Below are 6767 nucleotides of genomic sequence, written 5' to 3'. Positions count from 1 at the left end.
TAGAATGGCAAACAAGTTGTCACTCCCGTGAAGAAGACCAAAGCTGGACCAAAGCTTGAAACTGAGTGCTTACACTGCAAAAGAAATGGTCACTGGAAGCGGAAATGCCCTGAATATTTGGTGGATAAGAAGGATGGCAAAGTGAACAAGGGTATATTTGATACACAGATTATTGATGTGTGCCTTACTAGTGTTTATAGTAGCCCCTGAGTATTTGATACTTGTTCGGTTGCTAAGATTAGTAACTCGAAACAGGAGTTACAGAATAAACAGAGACTAGTTGAAGGGGAAGTGACGATGAGTGTTGGAAGTAGTTCCAAGATTGATATGATCATCATCGCACACTCCCTATACTTTTGGGATTAGTGTTAAACCTAAATAAATGTTATTTGGCGTTTGCGTTGAGCATGAATATGATTTGATCATGTTTATTGCAAAACGGTTATTCATTTAAAATCAGAGAATAATTGTTGTTCTGTTTACATGAATAAAACCTTCAATGGGCATATACCCAATGAAAATAGTTTGTTGCATCTCGATCGTAGTCATACACATATTCATAATATTGATGCCAAAAGATGCAAAGTTAATAATGATAGTGCAACTTATTTATGGCACTGCCGTTTGGGTCATATCGGTGTAAAGCGCATGAAGAAACTCCATAAAGATGGATTTTCGGAATCACTTGGTTATGAATCATTTGATGCTTGCGAACCATGCTTTTTGGGCAAGATGACTAAAACTACGTTCTCCGGAACAATGGAACAAGCTACTGACTTATTGGAAATAATACATACCGATGTATGAAATCCAATGAGTGCTGATGCTCGTGGCAAGTATCGTTATTTTCTGACCTTCACAAGATGATTTGAGCAGATATGGGTATATCTACTTGATGAAACATAAGTCTGAAATAGTTGAAAGGTTCAAAGAATTTCAGAGTGAAGTGGAAAAATCATCGTAACAAGAAAATAAAGTTTCTGCGATCTGATCGCAGAGACGAATATTGAGTTACGAGTTTGGTCTTCAATTAAAACAATGTGGAATAGTTTCACAGCTCACACCACCTGGAACACCACAACGTTATGGTGTGTCCGAACATCGTAACCGCACTTTATTGGATATGGTGTGATCTATGATGTCTATTATTGATTTACCATTGTCGTTTTGGGGTTATACATTAGAGACAGCTGCATTCACGTTAAAAGGGAACCATCTAAATCCGTTGAGACGACATCGTATGAACTATGGTTTAGCAGTAAACCTAAGCTGTCGTTTCTTAATGTTTGGAGTTGCGATGCTTATATGAAAAAGGTTTTCAACCTGATAAGCTCGAACCCAAATCAGGAGAAGTGCGTCTTCATAGAATACCCAAAGGAAACTGTTGGGTACACCTTCTATCACAGATCTGAAGGCAAAGCATTCGTTGCTAAGAATGGATCTTTTCTAGAGAAGGAGTTTCTCTCGAAAGAAGTGAGTGGGAGGAAAGTAGAGCTTGATAAGGTAATTTGTACCTTCTCTTGAATTGGAAAGTATTTCATCACATAAATCGGTTCCAGTGACCACTATGCCAATTAGTGAGGAAGCTAATGATATTGATCATGAAACTTCAGATTAAGGTACTACCAAACCTCGTAGGTCAAACAGAATAAGATCCGCACCAGAGTGGTACGGTAAGCCTGTTCTGGAAGTCATGTAACTAGACCATGATGAACCTACAAACTATGAGGAAGCGATGATGAGCCCAGATTCCGCAAAATGGCTGGAGGCCATGAAATCTGAGATGGGATCCTTGTATGAAAACAAAGTATGGACTTTGATTGACTTGCCTGATGATCGGCAAGCCATAGAAAATAGGTGGATCTTCAAGAGGAATACGGACACTGATATTAGTGTTACTATCTACAAAGCTCGACTTGTTGTGAAAGGTTTTTCAACAAGTTCAAGATGTTGAATACAATGAGATTTCCTCACTCGTATCGATGCTTAAGTCTGTCCGAATCATGTTTGCAATTGCCACATTTTATGAAATCTGGCAAATAGATGTCAAAACTGCATTCCTTCATGGATTTTTTTAAAGAAGAGTTGTATATGATGCAACCAGAAGGTTTTGTTAATCATAAAGGTGCTAACAAAATGTGCAAGCTCCAGCAATCCATCAATGGACTGGTGCAAGCATCTCGGAGTTGGAATATACGCTTTGATGAGTTGATCAAAGCATATGGTTTTATACAGACTTTTGGAAAGGCTTGTATTTACAAGAAAGTGAGTGGGAGCACTACAACATTTCTAATAAGTATATGTGAATGACATATTGTTGATCGGAAATAATGTAGAATTATTCTGCAAAGCATAAAGGAGTGTTTGACAGGAGTTTTTCAAAGAAAGACCTCGGTAAAGCTGCTTACATATTGAGCATCAAGATCTATAGAGATAGATCGAGACGCTTGATAAGTTTTTTCAATAAGTACATACCTTGACAAAGATTTTGAAGTAGTTCAAAATGGAACAGTCAAAGAAAGAGTTCTTGCCTGTGTTACAAGGTGTGAAATTGAGTAAGACTCAAAGCCTGACCACGGCAGAAAATAGAAAAGAGAATGAAAGTCATTCCCTATGCCTCAGTCATAGGTTCTATAAAGTATGCTATGATATATACCAGACCTATTGTGTACCTTGCTCTGAATTTGGCAAGGGAGTACAATAGTGATCTAGGAGTAGATCACTGGACATTGGTCAAAATTATCCTTAGTGGAATAAGGATATGTTTCTCGATTATGGAGGTGATAAAAGAGCCCGTCGTAAAGAGTTACATCGGTGCAAGCTTTTACACCGATCCAGATGACTCTAAGTCTTAATCTGGATACATATTGAAAGTGGGAGCAATTAGCTAGAGTAGCTCCGTACAGAGCATTGTAGACATAGAATATTTGCAAAATTCATACGGCTCTGAATGTGACAGACCCGTTGACTAAGCTTCTCTCACGAGCAAAACATGATCACACCTTAGTACTCTTTGGGTGTTAATCACATAAGCGATGTGAACTAGATTATTGACTCTAGTAAACCCTTTGGGTGTTGGTCACATGACGATGTGAACTATGGGTGTTAATCATATACAGATATGAATATTGGTGTTAAATCACATGGTGATGTGAACTAGATTATTGACTCTAGTGCAAGTGGGAGACTGAAGGAAATATGCCCTAGAGGCAATAATAAAGTTATTATTTATTTCCTTATTTCATGATAAATGTTTATTATTCATGCTAGAATTGTATTAACCGGAAACATAATACATGTGTGAATACATAGACAAACATAGTGTCACTAGTATGCCTCTACTTGACTAGCTTGTTGAATCAAAGATGGTTAAGTTTCCTAACCATAGACATGAGTTGTCATTTGATTAACGGGATCACATCATTAGGAGAATGATGTGATTGACATGACCCATTCCGTTAGCCTAGCACTTGATCGTTTAGTATGTTACTATTGCTTTCTTCATGACTTATACATGTTCCTGTAACTATGAGATTATGCAAATCCCGTTTACCGGAGGAACACTTTGGGTGCAACGAAACGTCAGAACGTAACTGGGTGACTATAAAGGAGTACTACAGGTGTCTCCAAAGGTACATGTTGGGTTGGCGTATTTCGAGATGAGGTTTTGTCACTCCAATTGTCGGAGAGGTATCTCTGGGCCCTCTCGGTAATGCACATCACTATAAGCCTTGCAAGCAATGTGACTAATGAGTTAGTTGCGGGATGATGCATTACGTAACGAGTAAAGAGACTTGACGGTAACGAGATTGAACTAGGTATTGAGATACCGACGATCGAATCTCGGGCAAGTAATATACTGATGACAAAGGGAACAACATATGTTGTTATGCGGTTTGACCGATAAAGATCTTCGTAGAATATGTAGGAGCCAATATGAGCATCCAGGTTCCGCTATTGGTTATTGACCGAGAATAGTTCTAGGTCATGTCTACATAGTTCTCGAACCCGTAGGGTCCGCACGCTTAAGGTTTCGATGACAGTTATATTATGAGTTTATGAGTTTTGATGTACCGAAGGAGTTCGGAGTCCCGGATGAGATCGGGGACATGACAAGGAGTCTCGAAATGATCGAGACGTAAAGATCGATATATTGGACGACTATATTCGGAGTTCGGAAAGGTTCCGAGTGATTCGGGTATTTTTCGGAGTACCGGAGAGTTACGGGAATTCGCCGGGGAGTATATGGGCCTTATTGGGCCATACGGGAATAGAGGAGAGAGGCTGAAAGGAAGGAGGCATGCAGCCCCCCTCTAGTCCGAATTGGACAAGGGGTGCGGCCCCCTTTTCCTTCCTCCTCTCCCCCTCTTTTCCCCTTCTCCTACTCCAACAAGAAAGGAGGGAGTCCTACTCCCGGTGGGAGTAGGACTCCCCTTGGCGCGCCCCTACTAGGCCGGCCGCCCCCTCCCCCCTTGCTCCTTTATATACGGGGGCAGGGGGGCACCTCTAGGAACAACAACAATTTATCCCTTGGATCTCTTAGCCGTGTGCGGTGCCCCCCTCCACCATAATCCACCTCTATAATATCGTAGCGGTGCTTAGGCGAAGCCCTGCGTCAGTAGTACATCAAGATCGTCACCACGCCGTCGTGCTGACGGAACTCTCCCTCGACACTCGGCTGGATCGGAGTTCGAAGGACGTCATCGAGCTGAACGTGTGCTAGAACTCGGAGGTGCCGTAGTTTCGGTGCTTGATCGGTCGGACCGTGAAGACGTACGACTACATCAACCGTGTTGTTCTAACGCTTCCGCTTTTGGTCTACGAGGGTACGTGGACACACTCTCCCCTCTTGTTGCTATGCATCACCATGATCTTGCATGTGCATAGGAATTTTTTTGAAATTACTACGTTCCCCAACACTTACATCATACTCCCTCTGTCCGGATTAAATGTCGCAAAAATGGATAAAACTGGATGTATCTAGAACTGAAATACGCCTAGACCCGTCCATTTATTTCCAGATGGAGGGAATACATGTCAATATGTCTTGCCTTTCTATTCTTCAGTATCTATTCCATCTCTGCTGTAGCATGTTTTATAACTGAATCACCATTCTTCTATATAAGGCATGCAAGGGGAAGACGGCTCTGTTAGAATCTGAAGGGTTACAAACCAGGTCTTTGCAACAGATCTAAACGCCAGGAGATAATAAACCAACTCCATTTTTCATAGATACTGCTCCAGCACAGAGAAACCCAACTCCCACTGATAATAAGCAGATTCCAGTGGCCAAAGAACTAGTCCGCTCTAGTCCAGCAAAAGAATGTCAACTCCATTCTAAGAAGCGTGTGCGTATCCTCGCATCATGAAATTTTATAGCATTCTGATCATATTTTCTACATGTTTCTTACCCATCTCTGTTTTAGAAAATAAGGTTAAACGATAGAAGACTTCCTCCATTGGGATCGTATTCGAGGAAAATATCTTGCGGGAATTCTCTGTGCTCCAATGCTGATGTAAGTACCTGTTGTATATCAATATATTTTTACATCAACATGTATTTTGTTAATCGGCGTGAATCTAACCTTTATCTGATCTAAAATTAGTTGTAGCAAAATGTTAAAGGCGCCAATGTTGATTTTTGTAAGGAAAACTGACTGGTAGTTTTGCATACTGAGCTGCATGAATGTACTATCTCATATCACGCACATTACTGAATTGTAGTGCTTCTCTGGTTGCCCATTCATTCATTGTGTCAATGTTGCTTTCGTACTACCTTACCTGGCTGATGATAGTTGTGCCATATTATGTTAATTTGGTGTAGGCTACTTGCCCAAATATTCATTGTGTCAATGTTGCTTTCCTATTATCTGACTTGGCCAATGATAGAAATGCTAGTGTGTTAATTTTGTGCAGGCTGCTGAAGATAAGAAGACAAACTCTAAAAACAGCAAGGCAACCCCATTGTTTCTTTCCAGTAAATCTAGGCCAGGTAATATGGCAATAACTCATGATTAATCTGTTTGGTTCCCGTCCTAATTTATGTTATGATGCAGTGGTCAAGACACTCTCCACTATCAATAATACAAGCCTGCCAAAATCGCCATATGAATCTGTTCAGTATCCTCTGTCTCGAATGCAACGGAATAAATGTATGTTTGTGAACCAATTAATGGCTGAAGCAATGATGGAAATGGTGGATGAATCAGAGGTGCAGAGTCGTGTGACACAACAACTGATCAATGTTTTTAGAGATAGTGTAGCAAAGCAGAAAGAACTTGCCCACATGCTTATGGGCGTCATTTGTGCTGACGTTGCAGATTGTGACGTTGTAGATGGTTAGGTTCTGCTCATTTATTTGCACTGGCATCAATCTTTGATTGCCTAGTTGATGTAATTTCCTGTAATATATGCTGGATGTGCAACGTTATTCCCTGTATGTCGTACCTTTGCAAGATCGGTTTTGGTCCTGTGCATAAGTGCTCGTCGTAATGGGCTCAAATTATATAATTTGGCCTAAAGACATGTATGAACTTTAGTGGGCCCATTAAGTTAATGGGCCGTTACTAGGCCGAAAGTTAATGGTCGGCCCTCTTACCTCTCGGGTCATTAACAGGCCGACATCGAAGCAGGCAACAGGTGGCCCCAGTTTATTTCACGGGCTGTTAACAGGCCGTTACTAAGTTTGGGCTACATATGGCCCAACTATACTGTAGGCGTTTAGCAGGTCAAAAGAGACAGCGGGCTTGTACTGGACCATGAAGACC

Source organism: Triticum aestivum, chromosome 2B (genome assembly GCF_018294505.1).
Source record: "Triticum aestivum cultivar Chinese Spring chromosome 2B, IWGSC CS RefSeq v2.1, whole genome shotgun sequence".
Lineage (NCBI taxonomy): Eukaryota > Viridiplantae > Streptophyta > Magnoliopsida > Poales > Poaceae > Triticum > Triticum aestivum.
This window is presented reverse-complemented; position numbering follows the sequence as displayed.